This window comes from Schistocerca gregaria, chromosome 4 (genome assembly GCF_023897955.1).
Source record: "Schistocerca gregaria isolate iqSchGreg1 chromosome 4, iqSchGreg1.2, whole genome shotgun sequence".
Taxonomy (NCBI): Eukaryota; Metazoa; Arthropoda; class Insecta; order Orthoptera; family Acrididae; genus Schistocerca; species Schistocerca gregaria.
In genome coordinates, this window is record NC_064923.1 from 484,285,469 (window position 1) to 484,307,735 (window position 22,267).

Sequence of the window (22,267 nt, forward strand, 5' to 3'; positions counted from 1 at the left end):
GAACGTGTCTAACAGCATTCTGCACATACGGAGCACTGGTTAGCGTACCCTCCGGAAATACCAGAAGGATTTTGGAACATATATTGTGTTCAAACATTGTGAATTACCTCGAAGAAAACTGTCTATTGAGACACACAGTCAACATGGGTTTAGAAAGCATCGTTCCTGTGAAACACAACAAGCTCTTTATTCACATGAAGTGTTAAGTGCTATTGACAAGGGATTTCAGATCGATTCCGTATTTCTGGATTTCCGGAAGGGTTTTGACACTGTTCCACACAAGCGGCTCGTAGTGAAATTGCGTGCTTATGGAATATCGTCTCAGTTATGTGAGTGAATTTGTGATTTGCTGTTAGAGAGGTCACAGTTCGTAGTGACGGAAAGTCATCGAGTGAAACGGAAGTGATTTCTGGCGTTCCCCAAGGTAGTGCTATAGGCCCTTTGCTGTTTCTTATCTAAATAAACGATTTCGGAGACAATCTGAGCAGCCGTCTTAGGTTGTTTGCAGATGATGCTGCCGTTTATCGACTAATAAAGTCATCAGAATATCAAAACAAGTTGAAAAACGATTTAGAAAAGATATCTGAATGGTGCGAAAAGTGGCAGATGACCCTAAACAACGAGAAATGTGAGGTCATTCACATGAGTGCTAAAAAGAATTCGTTAAACTTCGGTTACACGATAAATCAGTGTAATCTAAAATCCGTAAATTCAACTAAATACCTAGGTATTACAATTACGAACAACTTAAATTGGAAGGAACACATAGAAAATGTTTTGGGGAAGGCTAACCAAAGACTGTGTTTTATTAGCAGGTCACTTAGAAAATGTAACAGACCTACTCAGGAGACTGCCTACACTAAGCTTGTCCGCCCTCTTTTAGAGTACTGCTGCGCGGTGTGGGATTCTTACCAGATAGGACTGATGGAGTACAATAAAAAAGTTCAAGGAAAGGGAGCACGTTTTGTACTATCGCGAAATATGGGAGAGAGTGTCACAGAAATGATACACTATTTGGGCTGGACATCATTAAAAGGAAGGCGTTTTTCGTTGATACGGAATCTTCTCACGAAATTCGAATCACCAACTTTCTGCTCCGAATGCGAAAATATTTTCTTGACACCGACCTACATAGGGAGGACCGATTACCTCGATAAAATAAGGGAAAACAGGGATCGTACGGAAAGATATAGGTGTTCATTCTTTCCGCGCGCTGTACTAGATTGGAATAATAGAGAATTGTGAAGGTGCTTCGATGAACCCTCTACCATGCACTTAAATGTGATTTGCAGAGTATCCGTGTAGATGTAGATGAACAATAAATGTGAAACTTCCTGGCAGATTAAAACTGTGTGCCCGACCGAGCCTCGAAATCGGGACCTTTGTCTTAGCGGGCAAGTGCTCTACCAACTTTTTTTTTTTTAATCTCAGTTTGTTCTCTTTTGTTCGTTGAATCTGCTCGGGGCGGACGTCGTAAGACATCCATTTATGTTCGTTGTTGATCGATTGACTCAGTTTTTTTTATTACAGAGGGCGCGTAACCCTCTGACCGAACACGCTGAGCTACCGTGCCGGGTGACCAACTGAGCTACCGAAGCACGACTCAGGCCCTGTACTCACAACTTTACTTCTGCCAGTATTCGCAGGAGAGCTTCTGTAAAGTTTGGAAGGTAGGAGACAGATACTGGCAGAAGTAAAGCTGCGAGTACAGGGCCTGATTCGTGCTTCGGTAGCTCAGTTGGTAGAGCACTTGCCCGCTAAGGCAAAGGTCCCGAGTTCGAGTCTCGGTCAGGCACACAGTTTTAATCTGCCAGGAAGTTTCATATCAGCGTACACTCCGCTGCAGAGTGAAAATCTCATTCTTCAACAATAAATGTGGCTTATCGCCCCCCCAGACCATAAGGTCTCCTGAGGGGCCAGTGTGTGTTGGACGAATGCAATTTACGAGACAGCGCTCACCAGGTGTACGCGCACACGACCATCACTTGCGTGCAGGCAGAGTCGCTGAAGACCACAGCGCTCACTCCATCTTCCAAGTGATCCTCTGATGGCACCAGTCGAGCCGTGCACGTCGATGCTGTGTGTGAGCAGGAGACGGGCTAGAGGTGTACCTGCTCGTACTCCTGTTGCTAATCTTCGCAACAATTCGTGTTGACATGTCTGGGTTCACAAGCCATCTTATCTGTGCTGTGGTAGCCGTACTATCTGCCACTGCTGCCCTTACAATATGAAGAACGTGGTGGGCATCTGTGCTGCGTATACGTCCTGAACCTCGTCTATGATGCAACAAGTCCACTAAAGAGACAGCTTACACTACACTCGTTCGTCCTCTGTTAGAATATTGCTGCGCGGTGTGGGATCCTTACCAGGTGGGATTGACGGAGGACATCGAAATGGTGCAAAAAAGGGCAGCTCGTTTTGTATTATCGCGTTATAGGGGAGAGAGTGTGGCACATATGATACACGAGTTGGGATGGAAGCCATTACAGCATAGACGTTTTTCGTCGCGGCGAGACCTTTTTACGAAATTTCAGTCACCAACTTTCTCTTCCGAATGCGAAAATATTTTGTTGAGCCCAACTTACATAGGTAGGAATAATCATCAAAATAAAATAAGAGAAATCAGAGCTCGAACAGAAAGGTTTAGGTGTTCGTTTTTCCCGCTCGCTGTTCGGGAGTGGAATAGTAGAGAGATAGTATGATTGTGGTTCGAAGAACCCTCTGCCAAGCACTTAAATGTGAATTGCAGAGTAGTCATGTAGATGTAGATGTACAGGTGTAAGACTGTTCACGGGAACACAACTGACAGAGAACGTCCAATTGGTGTGGCAATTCTCCGAGAGGACCATCCCTCCACTCGGAAGGGAACAATTTGATCCATTTCCACTCTCTCAGGTGGCTGTAGGTAGCACGTGTGCGTAGTTACCTGCTAGCTTCATATGTTTCCAACATACTGACCCATTAGAGGGTGGACGCAGATGACACTCTGGTGGTTGTGCACAATGCTATCAGTTGGTGGACGACGTTGAAACCATTATCAGTACATCTTCTATCCCCCAGGTGGCATATTCCTTCATCAGATCGAAACTAACAGCGTCTGACGGGTGTGCAAATAGTTTCCGGCAGCGTATTTATTTATAACTTACACAAAATAGATGCATGTTTCAAAATTTTGTGTTTTCTTCAAAGTAGTCACCATCACAGTGCATAACCCGTTGCCAGCCTAGTGAAATTCGTAGGTCAGCCTTAGCAGCGCAAGTTGTGCTGATAGATTCCAGCCGTCTATTTCCAGACGAATTTTAGTAACAATTCTGAAGCAAATTCCATAAGGTGCTACCTTCGATTCAGGAATTAAGTTCAATTCAAGTCACACGGAATTACGTCACGGGGGTGGGAGGGGGTGGGAGGGGGTGCTTGGTGGTAAAGCACTTCTCAGCCTTATTGAACGAATACCACATAACTCAGACGTAACATGCGCTATATGCGCTCGATGATTGTCCTGCAAAATGATGGCCGGGTCCTGCAGAAAGTGTCGCGTTTTTCTTTCTCTCAGTTGCTCGCAGACTGTGTTCCAAAACTGAACTCCCTGGATTTAAGCCTTTGTGACTCCAAATTGGTTCCGAAGTCGAAGGAAGCACTGTTATCGCTGGCAGCGAGATATATGCAATCTTGGTGCCTACTCTGAAGGGCAGTAAAATTTTCCACATGCATCTATTTTGTGTAAATTATAAATAAATATTTGCCACTATTAAAGTTAAAACCCTCATATACAGGGTGTTACAAAAAGGTACGGCCAAACTTTCAGGAAACATTCCTCACACACAATGAAAGAAACTATGTTATGTGGACATGTGTCCGGAAACGCTTAGTTTCCATGTTAGAGCTCATTTTATTACTTCAAATCACATTAATCATGAAATGGAAACACACAGCAACAGAACGTACCAGCGTGACTTCAAACACTTTGTTACTTTCTTACTGGAAATGTTCAAAATGTCCTCCGTTAGCGAGGATACATGCATCAACCCTCCGCCGCATGGAATTCCTGATGCGCTGATGCAGCCCTGGAGAATGGCGTATTGTATCACAGCCATCCACAATATCAGCACGAAGAGTCTCTACATTTGATACCGGGGTTGCGTAGAGAAGAGATTTCAAATGCCCCATAAATGGAGGTCAAATTGAGGCCAGGAGAGCGTGGAGGCCGCCTCTACCGATGCATCGGTCACCGAATCTGTTGTTGAGAAGCGTACGAACACTTCGACTGAAATGTGCAGGAGCTCCATCGTGCATGAACCACATGTTGTGTCGTACTTGTAAAGGCACATGTTCTAGCAGCACAGGTAGAGTATTCTGTATGAAATCATTACAACGTGCTCCATTGAGCGTAGGTGACGAAACTGAAATGAGCTCTAACATGGAAATTAAGCGTTTCCGGACACGTGTCCAAATAACATATTTTCTTTATTTGTGTGTGAGGAATGTTTCCTGAAAGTTTGGTCGTACCTTTTTGTACCACCCTGTATATTGTTATCAGTAACTGTCTTATAACACGCACTTGGCGTACTCCCAAAATTACCTTTACATCTATCGATTTTGCTGCCCCCTAATATTTAAATCTCTCCTTAAGTCTTACATTTACCTAGTCTGTTGTTGATTCTCTCTATGTCGCCTAGATTTTGTGTTCCTATGTTTCCATCATATAATACAGGTATGAGTACTATAATGAATTATGAGGAGAGGAACGAACGTAAGTTTAAGATTTTTCTGTTACGTAAAAAATTAGATTGTCCTTTAGTATAGTACCGAAAACATCTAATATGCGCTCCAGTTATTTCTTATTTAGGTATAAAAGCGCTAAAACTCTCAAAGATTCGAACCTTGACCTCTTGGATTAAATTAATAGTGATTACATTGCCTAAATGCTGACCTGTGGTATCTGCTTTCTAATTACAATAGACAGGAGCTGGCTTGTACCATGAGTTTCATTGCATGGTAATTTTATGAAGCACAAACGAGGACTCATTACAATGCTGATCTGACTCAGCCAACACGAAAGCTGTCCCACCCTCTGTACAGAAGCAGTGCTCAGTATTGATTCACACCAGCTGAATTTACAAAGTACAGAAATGCCTTATTTTACATTGAAATACAGTGGTGACAGTGATGGTCGAGAAATAAGTGTATTACGTGAGCAGAAAAGTGATTATCCAAAATATTTTATCGAATCGTGATTCGAAGGCAAAATTTCAACCTGAGAATCAAAATGTTAAAACACCTGTATCAGTACACGGCTAGCTCGGAGCATAGTCTCAGTTACAGGTAGCCTCTCTAACGGCTTCCAAGAGCAAAAAAAAAAAAAAGATATTCAATATTTCATGAAGTTATTGACAGAATTTAAAATTCAGTCATAATTTACCCATTAAGAGCTTTAAGCTTATGTTAATGGTTCAACACGATGAGTCACGTATTGCAGTTAGAAACTATGTGTAAGCCTTGATGCTCAGTAACCCACAGAGAGTAAATCATACTATATTAACTTTTTATTTATTTATAGACGCAGTCACATTCTTATGACACATTCATAACCGGTTTCGGCCATACAATGACCATATTCAGATTCTAAAGGCGGCATACATTGAACACAGGTTGATGCGGTGAACCTGTGTTCAGTGTATGCCGCCTTTACAATCTGAAGATGGTCATTGTGTGGCCGAAACCGGTTACGACTGTGTCATAAGAATGTGACTGCGTCTATAAATAAAGAAAAAATTTTTACAAATTAATCAATCACTCACTCAACTGACAAAATGTTTTTTTTCCAAAAAAAAAGACTTCATTTACCCGGAATGAGAGCACCTAACGACTCCCAATAAATTCTGTACATAGTTTAAAGCCCTTTACGAAACTTTTTCTCGCTGACACTTCAAAAAAATGATAAAAAAAGATCAAAATTTATTACTTACTACAGTTTCGCTGTTCGTGCAGTAAAACGCCTGCATCAGGTATGACGTTTTAATTTATTACTTCCATACTATTAACTCAATTCGCGACTTTTTCCCGAAGATATTCACATATACCAGCGAATGAACCTGCCAGATTAATCCTTGTACGCCACATGATCCGTGATATATGGTTTGAATATTGTAGTTCGATTCTTTAAGGAATCAGGCATGGGACTTTACTGATATACAGTAATAGAAGTCTGTAAAGCGAGACGTACATTATGCATGTTTTCGAACATTCACTTTTGTTACGAATGTTTACGTAAACCACAAAAATAGAAATTGCAGCTGAGTTGTCTGCTTATCTGCCACTTAGGTTGCTACTTACCGTACGTGACAACTATCATGACCTCTCCGTAGAGAATGGACTATTTCTTACCTTATGAAAGGAATTCCAAGACGATGAAAGCTTTAGACTTTTAGGGACTGTCTGTTAAAGGATGTACTACGTTTTTATATGAAGTTTGAGAAGGAGTATTATGATGTAAAGATGGTGGAAAATGCAGAATCAAATAAAGAAATCTCATATAATATAATCAGCAAGGTATTCTTACCTTAAATTCGTATTGCTGATTGTGTTGTTTCTTTTGTTCCTAGAAAGTATGTGGCGGAAAGAGCCACCTCATATTTAATATATCTTTTAGTCAAATGAAGCAACATAAACTCTTAAGAGGTCCTGCTGTAGGGGAACAAAAGATCAATGTGGGAAGGACGACGAACGTGTCCGTAAGGACAGAGCGGCAAAATTTGGCGTTAATGGTGCTTTACTGCATTGGCAGCAGACGAATGACGCGAGTGCCTTAACAAACAACACGACAACGAGTGCATGGCGTCTCCTGGGCTCTTGACCGCATCGGTTGGACGCTAGACGAATGGAACACAGTGGCCTGATCAGATGAGACCAGATTTCAGTTGATAAGAGCTGATTTAGGGTACGAGTGTGGCGCAGACCCCACGAAGCCACGAGATCCAAGCTGTCAACAAGGCGGTTTGCAGGCTGGTGGTGGTTGCACGATGATGTGGGCTGTATTTACATGGGCTGGACTGGGTCATCTGGTCCAAGTGAGCCAATCATCGACTGGGAATGATTATGTTCGGTTACGTGGATCCCATCTGCAGCCATTCATGTACTTCATGTTCCCAACGACGGATTGTTATGAATGAGAAGCGCTGTGTCACCAGACCACAATTGGCGATTCGTGAGAAGAACATTCTAGGCAATTCAAGCGAATCAGTTGGCCAGAGATCTTCCGTCATGAATCATGTCGGACATCCTGCACATAAAATCCTGCACCAGCAACACTTTCTCAGTTATGGAGGCAGCGTGGCTCATTATTTCTGCAGGAGACCTCCAACGACTTGCTGAGTCCGTGCCAGGTCGAGATGCTGCACTTTGCCGGGCGACAGGTAGCTCGACACGGTATTGGTTCAAATGACTCTGAGCACTATAGGACTTAACGTCTGAGGTCATCAATGCCCTAGAACGTAGAACTACTTAAACCTAACTAACCTAAGGACGTCACTCACATCCATGCCCGAGGCAACGGTCGAACCTGCGATCGTAGTAGTCGCTTGGCTTCCGACTGAAGCGCCTAGAACCACTCGGCCACAGCGGCCGGCGACCCGGTTGGTGCCTCACGACTTTCGTCTTCCAAGTGTACGCTTTCATTACTGCCGCACGAGATGTAGAAAAAGTTGCAGTGTATCGTCATGCTTAAACCACATCCGTTGTCTTTATCCAAGGGTAACTTTCCGTGACAGCTTCTGTAATGTTTTCCGTAGAAATTGTCGATAATCGCCACTTTTTATTGTACAGGAAAATGCATAGCAGTACAATTTCTGCCCGTGGTTTAATACTAAAAGCAACGTTAAGCTTTACTTTCGTCGTCGGTCAAGTATTTGCATCAATCCACACGTGGCTATTGTTATTCAAAACGGCTTCGGAAAGTAAATTACGCACGTCATCCCACTCCAAGACTATTACGCAACAAGAATGAAACATTGTCAGAAGTGAGTACATGGTCCGGGTTTCTTGCAGACATAGTTATGCTGCGGTAGGAATAACATGTGTACCATACTGTGCAAATGAAACGGCCTAGCAAATAGAAAAGTACCCCAAAGTTGAAATATCTGTGGCAGTGTGATTCTTATGGGCAAAAGTTTAAATTGCACACAGATTCATCGTGAAATTCTGGCGATGCATGTACCGAGTGCAATCTCGCGTCCAACTGTACTGAAATGGTGCCAACAATTTAACCAAGGCCGCAAAGACATGGGTGATGCTGATCGGGAAGGAAGTCGATCAGGATCAACTACAGAAGACGATGTCCAAGCAATCGAGAAACTGAATCACAGCAAGGCCGCATTGTAATAGGACCGGTGAAACACCCTATGCATCCAATGGCTCTACGTCATTAGGCTACATCGTCGACAAATAGTCAACGGAATCAGCCAGAATGATCAGATGTCTTGCAGTATTGTCTTGCGCTATTCAAGGTCGAACGATTACTTACATCCAACTTTCAGATTTGTTAGAAGATTCCTAATGCGTTGTAATTGATCCAAGAAAGAGATCGCTTACGGAACTCACGTTTCATCACTTCTTCAATCAGGGAATTTTATTTAATTGCAAACAGAGGAAATTTTGAAATGAAGAGTAAAGCGTTTCGTTGGCATTGCTAGTAGTCAGTACGGGGCCAACATTGAAGTGCTCAACGAGCTCGAAAGGCAGACGCCACATAGAAAAATGGCTGAGTATTCTAAAATAAGAGCCCTGCTGTCAAGAGTCTGATAGCGAATGTCCTAAAATATGTCAAGAAACATATTACGATCTCCAAATCATGTAATGACCACGCCAGTAAAATTAGAGGAAAGCAATATTTCTGCTAACTGCCACTGGAATATGAAGATTTCCTAATTATGATAACCTACATTGCCCATAACCCACGTTAGCCGGGGGAATCTAGTGTAGGTGCTGACGTTTCCAAATGCACAGTTTTGCTCATTTGTTCTTACCCCTCGTATGAGTTACTATTGTATTTACACTAATGTGATGCATAAAATATATGAGTATTTCATAAGAGGGTAGTTCAGATGTTGAAGTAATAATAGTTCTTTTGTAAATACCCCAAGAGAATTACATTCGGTATGTAGACAAGAGAGACTATCATAGCTTCCAAAAACTGCTGGTAGAGGGTGCACGGTTGCGCTTCAAAATACGGTTACAAGATGGGGGCGTTGACGGATAAATGGTCGGAGACTGAAGTTAGATGTAGTATACGCTTTACGCGTGGTAGGTTCCTACGGGGCGACACTGCTGAGGTTATCGGTCCCTAAATTTATACACTACTTCATCTAACTTAAACTAACTTACGCTAAGGACAAACACACACACCCATGCCCGAGGGAGGACTCGAACCTCCGAGTGGGGGAGCCGCGCGAAGCGTGGCAAGAGGCCTCAGACCACATGGCTACCCCGCGCGGCTTAAGCTAAAAGAAACCCACGACTGCACTTCATCTACAATTAGTGGTAGATTGCTGAGCCAGGGGAAAGCCAGGCGTGATAAAGGTAGAACATACAGTCAGCTACACAAGAAAATGTACGCAATAATTTCAAATGTTAACGTCCGCAGCGACGTCTCTGGTCGTGGCCTCGAATCTGTACTCAGTGATCATTTGCACGGTGTGAGAGTTGGATGATTTGTTTTGTCGGCTGAAGTTCAAGAGGAGTACAAAATATCTGAAGCGTCACGAGGCAGTGTTCCTTGTAAATAATCCAAAGGGATCAAAGCTTTCATATGGAGCTGCTGCTAAAATTCATGTAAAGTCAGACATTCGTTACGAAGTTCAAGTGGTTCAAATGGCTCGAAGCACTATGGAACTTAACATCTGAGGTCATCAGTTCCTTAGACATAGAACTACTTAAACCTAACTAACCTAAGGACATCACACACATCCATGCCCGAGGCAGGATTCGAACCTGCGACCATAGCAGCAGCGCCGTTCCGGACTGAAGCGCCTAGAACCGTTCGGTCACAGCGGCCGGCTCGTTTCGAAGTGGATCAGATATGTAGATGTTGGAAAAGTGGATGATTTAGCGGAGAGAGGGCTAAGATGCCAAGCTCTAATCGATAATGGTGGCGATTGGATTAACTGTTAGGTAATCGTGCAGTTAGTAAACATATATTCATGTAAACATATGCTTATAATACTGTCTTTATTTCATACAGGTAACGGAGAGCACTTTCTTGTGGAACTGACTGTATGTACTAGACGAATGAATGTTAGGGCTGCCAAGAACGCCCATCGCCACCTCTGGTGGCAACTTGAGCCCTGTCATAGGGATTTGGTGCAGGTTGCATATGAAATCATCTCCACTGACAATGTAGTGAACACAGCGCACAACGTAGCCTACTGCTGGAAGACTTGTTCTCGTTGGGCCACGCAGCAACTCTCAATCAAGAACAAGGCCACACGAGTTTCATTCTCTCTACAGCACTTGGTGTTGTATAAGGAGGAGAGTATTCCATTCCAGCACAGTATAGTCACAGAGGACTCAACGGGTTCATTACGTGATACGTGAGACAGTCAAAACATTAATTTCATGGAAACATCACGCGTACTCCCCTATAAGAAATCCAAAATAAAGCGCTCCATGAAGTAAGTTATGGCCACAATATTTTGGACCACATGGTGTGTGCAGCTGGTTGATTTACTCTCCCACGGAGAGACCGCGGACTCTGTCAATTATCGTGCCACGCTGGAACTGTTGCAGAAGGCTCTTCTGAGGGATTGAGCGGGGTTGCTTTTTTTAAGGTGTCGCGTAGTTGCACGACAACGCGCTATCTCGTACGGTCTCGGTTACACGTGATGGGTCCGATGTTTCCGATGGGCTTTTTTCGAACACACAGCCCAGATCCCGCTCCAATCGATCTTCATCTCTTCAGACTTCTAAAGCAGCACCTGGTGGTCGCAATTTTAGACTAAGCCGACGTCAGAAAACTGTTGCTACGTGGCTGCCTGAGCCTGCCCCTGAGTCCTTTTACAAGGGTTTCAACAAACTAGTACACCAATGGAACAAGAGCTTAGACAATCACGAGGAGTATGTGGAAATGTGATAAGTGCTAGTGCACTAGTAACTGTGTGTATTTCTGTCGTTTCTTGAATAAACCTTTTATAATCAACATGACTACTCTGCAATTCACACAACAGTGCTTGCTCATTCAGACTATTTCTCTACTGTACACTCTTGAAAAGCGCGTGGGAAAAATGAGCACTTAAATCTTTCCGAACAAGCTCTGATATCTTTTGTTTGTTCACGATGGTAGTTTCTCCCTATGTGTGAGGCGTCAACAAAATATTTTCGCGTTGGGAGGAGAAAGCTGATGATGAAATTTTGTGAAGGATCTTGCCGCAACGAAAAGCGTTTTTGTTTTACTTATAACCACAACTGCTCAGTTATCATATCCATGACATTCCCTCTCCTATTTCGCGAATATAAAAAAACGAACTGTCCTTATTTGACCTTTTTCTGTGTCCTCGGTCAGTCTTACCTGGTAATGATCCCATACTATGCAGTAACACAGCAGGAGTCGATGGACAAGCATAGTGTAGGCAAACTCTTTAGTCGATTTGGTGCATCTCCAGCGTGTTCTGAAAATAAAACACACTCTTTGCTTCTCCTTCCTCCTTCCTCTTTCTAGGTGACGTTTCCAGATTAAATTGCTCGTAATTGTAAACTCCAGATATTTAACTGAATCAACTACTTCTAAATTTGTATGATTTATCGTGTAAACGAAATCTAGCATAACTTATTTAGTGCTATTGTGAAGGACTTCAAAGACAACTGAAACCTTTCACGTCATGCAGACGTGTTGGATAAATTATTTTGTAGCTCGTGCTAATCTGTGTTTTCAGACGATAAACGACTGCATCAACTGAAACAATCTAAGAGGGCTGCACAGATTGGTACCTAAATCGGTTATATTCACTGGTGAACAAAATTAAAGCAACGAAGGGAAATTTTGCAAGGTAGCGTTTATTTGCCGCAGTACTGAATAAACAGGTGATAGTAAAGTAGAAAAATGTAAAGAATACAGAACGAAAACAAATGCAACATGCATAGTAGTAGACAAAAATGTGTTTCGTTTCTAGAATGAAATTTTCACTCTACAGCGGAGTGTGCGCTGGTATGAAACTTCCTGGCAGATTAAACTGTGTGCCGGACCGAGACTCGAACTCGGGACCTTTGCCGAGTTCGAGTCTCGGTCCGGCACACAGTTGTAATCTGCCAGGAAGTTTCAGGTGTTTCGTTTCTTTCAACTTATCCGATTTGCACATACATTCCGACAACTGGTTAATGTGCTCAGTATGGGGTGTGGCCACCTCTGGCAGCAGTATAGGCATTACAACGACCGGGCGTGCTGTGAATGACGTCATCAGTCTCATGTTGTGGCAATAACGCCCATTCTTCCTGCAGAGCTGCTCGCAGTCTTGGAGAGTCGTTCGTTCGTGGCCGCAACCTGTCTTCCTTGTGCATCCTATGAGTTTTAAATCGAGAGAGCGAGAGCCCCTCCCCCCCCCCCCCCCTCCAAGTGCAGTATCTTCCGTTTACAAGGAAACATCAACTACCCGTAAGGAGTCGAGCATTATCGTCTGTCAATAGGACGTCTGGGTCCACAGCACCTCGCAACAACCACAAATGAGGTCCCTAGACCTCTTCACGATGCCTGACAGCAGTCAAGAGTTGTCGATTCACCAGTAAAATTTAATGAAGAGGTGTTCGAGTGGTCAATACAGTACTTGCCGACACAGTTAGGGATCCTCCAAGACATCGGTCTCTTTTCACAATGTTTGGGTCCCAAAATCGTGTTACACGTTCCCACCAAATGCTAATCCATCGAGAATCACTCTCCAGACCAAATCGGGGCTCATCTGTGAAAACAACGTTGGCCCACTGTTTGACAGTCCAGGTGGCGTATTGACAACTCCACTCTAGGCGATCCCTGCTATGAAAACGCGTCACAGGTACACAGTACATTGTGCCTGTTCATAGACCCATTCATAAAAAAATATTTCTGCATAACTGAAGATGATTTTCTCACAAAACCCACTGTCTTCCATAAGCTGTTTCAACTGTGCGGAGTGGTGAGTGCGTCAGCGTAAGTCAGAGCTTGTAGCAATTTCTGGCGGTAAGGCTTCAGCTTCAGTCGTTTTCTTAAGGTCTTACAGGAAGTCGGTTGTGTTATGTACAGCTCTCTGCTTGCTCGTTTCCTCGACTTCCGACGGCTACGTGCGAAACTTGCCCTAAAGCGGCCAACCGTTCAGTCAGTCATTGCAGGCTGACAGATTTCCACTTGCAGAGGCATCCTGAAGCTTTAAACTACAGATTCTATCGCCGAATGGAGTTGGCAGTTGGTGGATCTTTGCTAACTTCATTCTGAAGTGTCGTTGCACTGTTACGGCGGGCTGATTGGAATCTATTTCACGCACAACATACGCTTTCTCGGCGCCTGTCGCCATCTTGTCAAAGTGTTCCTGCTGTGTTCCGTGGCAGAAACCTGAAGTGCGGCTGCAACAATATAAAACTTTTGGAGTTTTCCTATTTTGATGTTGAATTTTGAGAGAATAGTTCAGTTACAGCGGCCCGCCACAAAATTAGGCACCTAAAGGTCATTACACAAACCTACAGCATTACCACTTAGTGATAATGCCAAATGTTAGTAATAATTCCAAAAAAATATTGGACATCTCTATTTTTAGTCGAGAATTGAAGTAATACTTTCTAAAAGAAAATTCTTGCCAACCTAAAAATAAGAACTAATGTTACAAGAAATTTTGAAGAAAAATAATCTTTTACTTCAACCTCTTGATAAAACAGAGACACTGACGGACTGGAAATATAATCTGAACGTTCTGAAAGTTTACAGCTGGACGTGATACATATTTTAACGAGAAAAAACAAAAGTATTCCGACATAAAATAAAATACCGTAACAAGCGTGAAATTGATCCGCCTGTGAGACGAAAAATATCATCGTTGATGAATTGGCGTTCTGCTGCATCTTGTAAGAACTTCCAGCGAGAAAGTTGTTAAGAAAATTATAAAATTGATTCTGGTGAGGTATGAGACGTCGTTATTGTATGATGTCACCCATGAACGCATTTTATTCGAGAGAGACTCTGTGCGCGGCAGCGCGCGAGTACTTGAGTGCCGCCACCAGGATTTATGTTCTGACGCCTCGCCTTGATACCACCTAAGAATATTCCCTACTTCCCGAAAATCGTTTATTTGCGTCTCTTACTGACCCTCCGTCACTCCACCCATCATGAAAATCGCTGACAGACACTAAACAAAAGTAACTGTATGTACATTGAGGCCGCTACTTCCGCTGAAGTCGAGTGGAATATGTTTCTGTGTATGGTTTTGTGACATCCAAGTTTTATAGAACTACACTACAAGACTGTCGCCCGCAGCAAGCAATAAGTGCAGTGTACGAATGCAGTGTACAAACTTCGCTCTTGCAGGTGCAGTTTCTGCGCACGGCACTAAAATTTTAGTCCACCATTACACTTTCTGAGTAAAAAACGAAGTGAGCAGAGAAGACAAAGAATAGAGGTCTCTGAGCCTGAAAGACTAATCTCTTCACTGAGATTACCCTGTAGGCTTCTAGCCGTCGGATACATCGTCGTATTCCGTAGATTTCTCTTCTCCTTTACACCCCGTTCTTGGAGAATCAAAACACACGCTCACATCTAGAGATTCTGCCGTCGTTACTGCAACATTAATACGAAATATAATTCAGAAATACCGCTGGGTTTTGTTGTCATTTTATTAACTTGAGCAAAATTTATGTACTTCCTGATTTTTTCACTATTAGCCACATTAGTTTTAAAAAAAAATCTTTAGTACATTCGATTCGACAGTTTTCGGTTGTTTTCGAGTGTCTTTCGCTCTCTATGCAGGTCCTTGCCTCTGTATTTCATTCGCTACGAAAAATACGTCGACGCAGCGTTCTATGGAAGACAGAAACCACATAATATAGCATGGAAACGCAGTACATTTCGCTGGCGCTGACTTCCTGCACTGCCAACGAACCACAGCGCTTAGCGCCTGCAGATTGAAGGCAGTGGGTGTGACCGTGAGTTGCCTAATTTCGTATTAGCCACTCTATTGTAACTACAGCGAATTTATGAAATCGCTTTAGTCATTTATTGTACTGTCTGAACCACCCTCGTTCTTTTTACGTGGCGTCTGTAACTGCTGGGAGAGCTCTTCATATGGGGCGTAGTGCTCGGCATTGTGATTTATAATGTAAACTGTAGTGAATCAACGGTACAATGCAGTAAGCCCCACCGCAGGGCCGCACAGCTGCAGCCGATGTTGGCCCGCCGGCTGTGACGTCACTGGAGCCCGGCTTTACAGCGCTCAGTATTCAATAAAGGAGCTGGTGGTCCCGTCCCGTGCGGGCTCATTCCAGCGTGCCCGATTGAGCGCAGCCGGCTGCGTGTGGCGTCAGGACAGGGGCATATATCTCAGCCGCGACCGCTGTGTGCCGGCATTCCAACAGCTGCCGCCACCGGGGCTCACAGTGGAGTGCCGCGCAGCCAGTTCTGACGGGCCTCGCCTCGGCAGTCACACCGCAGCCGGGCACCCAAATCAAGGTCCACAGTTCCTAAAGACGCTCAAGAACTGCCTTCCTTAGGGCGGCGTACACTGGGGTAACAAAAGTAATAGAATAGCGGTATGCACACATACAGATGGCTGTAGTATCGCGTGCGCGAAGTACAAAAGGGCAGTGCATTACCGGAGCTGTCATTTGTACTCAGGTGATTCACTAGAACATAGAACTACTGAAACCTTACTAACCTAAGGACATCACTCACATCCATGCCCATGGCAGGATTCGTACCTGCGACCGTAGAGATGGTGGAAAATGCAGAATCAAATAAAGAAATCTCATATAATATAATCAGGAAGGTATTCTTACCTTAAATTCGTATTGCTGATTGTGTCGTTTCTTTTGTTCCTAGAAAGTATGTGGCGGAAAGAGCCACCTCATATTTAATGTATCTTTTAGTCAAATGAAGCACCATAAACTCTTAAGAGGTCCTGCTGTAGAGGAACAAAATATCAATGTGGGAAGGACGACGAACGTGTCCGTTAGGACAGAGCGGCAAAATTTGGCGTTAATGGACCTTTACTGCATTGGCAGCAGACGAATGACGCGAGTGCCTTAACAAACAACACGACAACGAGTGCATGGCGTCTCCTGGGCTCTTGACCACATTGGTTGGACGCTAGACGAATGGAACACAGTGGCCTGATCAGATGAGACCAGATTTCAGTTGATAAGAGCTGATTTAGGGTACGAGTGTTGCGCAGACCCCACCAAGCCATGAGATCCAAGTTGTCAACAAGGCGGTTTGCAGGCTGGTGGTGGTTGCACGATGATGTGGACTGTATTTACATGGGCTGGACTGGGTCATCTGGTCCAAGTGAACCGATCATCGACTGGGAATGATTATGTTCGGTTACGTGGATCCCATCTGCAGTTCCTAAAGACGCTCAAGAACTGCCTTCCTTAGGGCGGCGTACACTGGGGTAACAAAAGTAACAGAATAGCGATATGCACACATACAGATGTCTGTAGTATCGCGTGCACGAAGTACAAAAGGGCAGTGCATTACCGGAGCTGTCATTTGTACTCAGGTGATTCACTAGAACATAGAAATGCTGAAACCTTACTAACCTAAGGACATCACTCACATCCATGCCCATGGCAGGATTCGTACCTGCGACCGTAGCAGCAGCGCGGTTCCGGACTGAAGCGCCTAGAACCGCTCGGCCACACCGGCCGGCTGGGACTTAATATCTGAGGTCATCAGTCCCTAGGCTTAAAACTACTTAAACCTAACTACCCTAAGGATATCAGACACATCCATGCCCGAAGCAAGATTCGAACCTGCGACCGTAGCAGCAGCGCGGTTCGGACTGAAGCGCCTAGAACCGATGGGCCACAACGACAGGCTGGATCTAGACGCATGGGACATTTCATCACGGCAATCGTTAGGTAATTCAAGATTCGCCGATTCACAGTGTGCCCGAGAATATCAAATTTCAGGCGTCACCTCTCACCACTAACAACGCAGCGGCCGACGGCCTTCATTTAACGACTGAGAGCATCGGTTGACAGTGCTAACAGGCAAGTAACATTTCGTGAAATAACCACACAAATCAATGTGGGCCTTACGACGAACGTATCCGTTAGGACAGTCCGGCGAAATTTGTTCAAAAATGCTTCAAATGGCTCTGAGCACTATGCGACTTAACTTCTGAGGTCATCAGTCCCCTAGAACTTAGAACTAATTAAACCTAACCACCCTAAGGACATCACACACATCCATTCCCGAGGCAGGATTGGAACCTGTGACCGTAGCGGTCGCTCGGCTCCAGACTGTAGCGCCTACAACCACACGGCAACTCCGGCCGACGCGAAATTTGTCATTAATGCGCTATGGAAGCAGACGACCGTTGCATGTGCCTTTGCTACCGACAAGGCATCGCCTGCAGTGCCTCTCCTGGGCTCGTAACAATATCGTTTCGACCCTAGACGCCGGTAAAACTGTGATCTAGTCAGATGAGTCCCGATCTGAGTTGGTAATAGATGATGATAGAGTTCGAGTGTGCCGCATACCCTACGAAGCCTAGGATTATAGTTGTCAACAAGGCACTGTGCAAGCTAGTGGTTGTTCCATGACGGTGGGGGCTATGTTTAGATCGAATGGACTGGCGACCATTGATTGTAAATGGTTATTTTCAGCTACTCGGAGATCATCTATAGCCATTCATTCCCAAACAAAGATGGAAATATTGTGGACCACAATGCGCAATGTCACCTGGCCAGAATTGTTCGTGATTGTTTTGAAGATCATTCTGGACAGTTCTAACCAATGATTAGGCCAGCTAGATCGCCCAACATGAATCCTATCGAACATTTATTGGACATAATCCTGCACCGGCACCTCTTTCGTGGTTGCGGATGGCCACTGAGGCAGTATGGCTCAACATTTCTGCAGGAGACTTCCATGCCACGTCGAGATGTCGCGCTAAGCCAGGCAAAAGGAGGCCTGATTTGATAGGAGGTATCCCGTGGCTTTTGTCACTCGAATTGATTATATGATAGCGGAACAAACACTGGTAGCAGTTACTTCTGTAAAATATCTGGGAGTTTGCTTGAGGAACGATCTGAAGTGGAATGAACATATAAAATTTTGTTGGTAAGACGGGTACCAGGTTGAGATTCATTGGGAGAGTCCTTAGAAAATGAAGTCCGTCAACATAGGAGGTGGCTTACAAAACACTCTTTCAACCTATACTTGCTATAATTGCTCATCAGTGTTTGATCCGTAACAGATCGGGTTGACGGAGGAGATAGAGAAGAGCCAAAGAAGAGCGGCGCGTTTTGTCACAGGGTTATTTGGTAAGCGTGATAGATGTTTAGCAAACTCAAGTGGCAGACTCTGCAAGAGAGGCGCTCTGCATCGCGGTGTTGCTTGCTGTCCAGGTTTCGAGAGGGTGCGTTTATGGATGAGGTCTCGAATATATTGCTTCCCCCTACTTTTACCTCCCGAGGAGATCACGAATGTAAAATTAGAAAGATTCGAGCACGCACGGAGGCTTTCCGGCAGTCGTTCTTCCTGTGAACCATACGCGACTGGTACAGGAAAGGGAGGTAATGACAGTGGCACGTAAAGTGCCCTCCGCCACACACCGTTGGTTGGCTTGCGGAGTATAAATGTAGATGTAGAACAGCGGGTAGGATAAACGAACTCTTAAATTCTTCTGCGCCAGCTCTTGTTTCTTTTATTTTATCATGATGAGCATTTCTCCCTATGCGGGTTGGTGCATATTTTCGCAATCGTAGGAGAGCATAGAGGATTGAAATTTCACTAGAAGATCTTGCTGCAACGAAAAACGCCTTAACCCCAATTCGCGTATGACATCCGTGTCGCCGGCCGCTGTGACCGTGAGGTTCCAGGCGCTTCAGTCCGGAACCGCGCTACTGCTACGGTCGCAGGTTCGAATCCTGTCTCGGGCATGGGTGCGTGTGATATCCTTAGGTTAGTTAGGTTTAATTAGTTCTAAGTCTAGGGGACTGATGACCTCAGATGTTAAGTCCCATAGTGCTTAGAGCCATTTGAACCATTTTATGTCCGTGTCATTCTCTCCCCTATTCGCGATGATAGAAAACGAACTGCCCTTCTTTCAACTTTTTTGATTCCCTCCGTCAATCCTACCTGATTCAGATACCACACCGCACAGCAACACTCTAGAAGAGGGCAAAGAAGAGTAGTTCAGGCGGTCTCGTCAGTGGACCTGTTGCATTTTGTAAGTGCTCTGCCAATAAATTGCAGTCTTTGGTTTGCTTTTCACACAACATTATCTATGTGATCGTAACTATTTAAGTTATCCGTAATTGTAATCCTGAAGTATTTAGTTGAATTTACAGCCTTTATGCGATCTATCCTGTAACTGAAATTTATCAGATTCCTGTTAGTACTCACGTGGATGACTTCACCGTTTTCATTATTTAGAGTGAAATGGAGCTTTCTACGCCTTACGGACATCTTGTCTAAAACATTCTGGAACGGTAAATGACAGCATCATCCGTAAACAATGTAAGAGGGATGCTCAGATGGTCTCCTAAGTCGTTTGTATATGTCAGGAACAGCAGAGGGCCTGTGACACTTACGTACTCGGGGAGTGCCAGATATTATTCGTGTTCGTGCCATTTCTTATTTAACATCTTGTTTTTTTTACAGTAGTGCCACCTCATTATGTTAATTTTCAATTACTGGTGTCACTGAGTTGCCGCCTTGCCTGCCCGCGAGTGGCAGCAGCAGCGCTTAACGATATAGGCCCTGCCGTATTATCTTTGCTGCACTGCCATTACTTCCCGGTCGTCGTGTGTTGTGAGTGACTTGGGCCCTGGCAGTGTTTTGAGTCGGCGCGCTGCACAAGTTCAGTCGGGGCGCGGCAGCAGCCAGGTCGGGACCGCCGTGACTCGCCCGTTGGTTGCCGACACACTTGACTTGAGTTAGGATCACTTTGGTTGGTCGTTGGTCTGTCGTCTTGCCGGACGACGTGTATTTGGTCGGCGATCGGTTATGGGTTGGCTGTTTGTGTCGGCTCGTCATTCGCGCCTGTTGTTGTACAGTCATTGCCGGTAGCATTGTGTGCAGTTTGTGGGATTTTGACTGACAGGTTATTTTAAATGTTGTCGTCGTACTGGCTCTGATCAGTCGGTCGGTTGGCGTGGAGCAGTGTGGAATTCTCGGCGGGGCGTAGTTTGCCCGGAGCCCGCTGGCGGTCTCTACTCGATGCTGGAGAGTGTGGCGCTGGTTCCATTGCTACGAGGTCCGTCGCTCACCGACCTTGGACACGAAGGCTGAGTTTCGATTTAGCCTACCAGCAAGTCAAGACTGTTCACATTGTGTCGTTTGGAGTTCGTTGTCGGTTGTTGCGATATTCCCGCGAGCAACAACGTAGTTTTCAAGTTGAAAAATTCTAGCCACCCTCCGGTGGAGTTTCACTGTATTTGGTTATTTGAATTGAAGTGCACCTGCGGAATCTTCTGCCTTGTGGCTGTTAACGTTCCGGTTACCTGCCCTGGGCGTTGACGTAAATTCAGGCAGTGTAGTTTCCTCATTGTGTTGTTACTGTCCAGCAAGGTGTGTGGTTTCACAGCTCCGTGTATGGTTGGTTACGGGCGCCAATATCTTCTACGTTGTTCCGTTGAACTCCCTGTTGTGCCCTGGTCGGGTGAAGTGGAAGTTACCTTGTCGGTGGGTCCACTGACTGTCGGTCGATTGGGTTGTCTTTGGATCGTGAATGGTTGGCCCGACTGTATGTCTCACCTAAGCAAGCGTTAGTGTTTGAATTACAGGCAGACCCTCGAACATCTGGGTGACCATGTGTGGACTGCCTTCTTTTTTTAAATTTGTTCTTGTTGTTGGTATTTGTATGATTTCTAGCCGGTTTTGGTGTTTTAAACTAGAGTTGTTTTACTCTTAAGGCCTCCAGCCTAGGTTAAAGTACTGTTTCACGTTAGCCGTTTGGCATTTAAAAAAGTTTTTGAATTTTTAAGCCTTTGGCCTTCAGCCAATTTGAATTTAACTTGTTTACTTCAACCTATTGAATTTTTAATACTTCGGCCTTCAGCCAGTTTTACTTTCAGTTGTTTGTTCTTAAGGGCTTCAGCCTAAATTAAAGAACTGTTTCAAGTAAGGACTTTGGTATTAAAAAAAATTAATCCTTTGGAGTTTTAAATTTCTGTTTGTGCTTGAGTTTTAAGTTATTGGCCTTCAGCCGTTTTTAAATTAAAGTGGCTTCCAGCCGGTAATTAAGTCACAAAGATTAAAGCTGTGTGTTTAAAAATTTTTCGGCTCTTGTAATGCTTGATCAAATAATAAAGTTGTATGTTGGAGTGTAACTCAGAGCCCCCTCTTTGGCCCTTTTCCACAACTTATGCTATCTGTCCTGTCCTGCGGGTTAAGCTGGGCGTTACGTATTATTTCTGTTTTACTCGATAACTCTCCGCCAGTTACTGCAAATAGAGACCTTTCTGGCAGGAAATCACCAATCCTGTGGCACAACTGAGATGATACCCCACAGGCATACAATTTGATTAGAATTAGCCTGTGAGGAACAATGTCAAAAGCCTTCTGTAAATCTAAAAATATGGAATCAATTTGATTCCCCCTGTCGATAGCACTCATTACTTCTCGAGAATAAAGAGTTAGTTGTGTTTCACAAGAACGATATTTTCTGATTGTTCAACAAACGGTTTTCTTCGAGTTAATTCGTAACTTCGAGAACAGTGTATCTTCCAAATGCTACTTCAAATCGCCGTCAGTGACATGGGTCTGTAATTCTGCGTATTACTCCTATTTACTTGCTTGGTTATTGATGTGACCTATGCTACTTTCCAGTTACATTTCTATCGACGAGCAAGGGGTTGTATATGACTTCTAAGTACGGAGGTATTGTGCCAGCATACTCTGAAAGGAACTTGCCTGGTATACAATCTGAAAGGGAGGCCTTGCCTTTCTTAAGTGTTTTAAGGTGCTTCATCACACCAAATACGTCTACATCTGGGTTGCTCGCGGTGGCAGTTGTTGTTGATTGGAATCCTGGAATCATTAATTCGTAATATTTGTTTAGTAACTCTGCTTTGGTGGCACTGTCACCTGTACCACAAT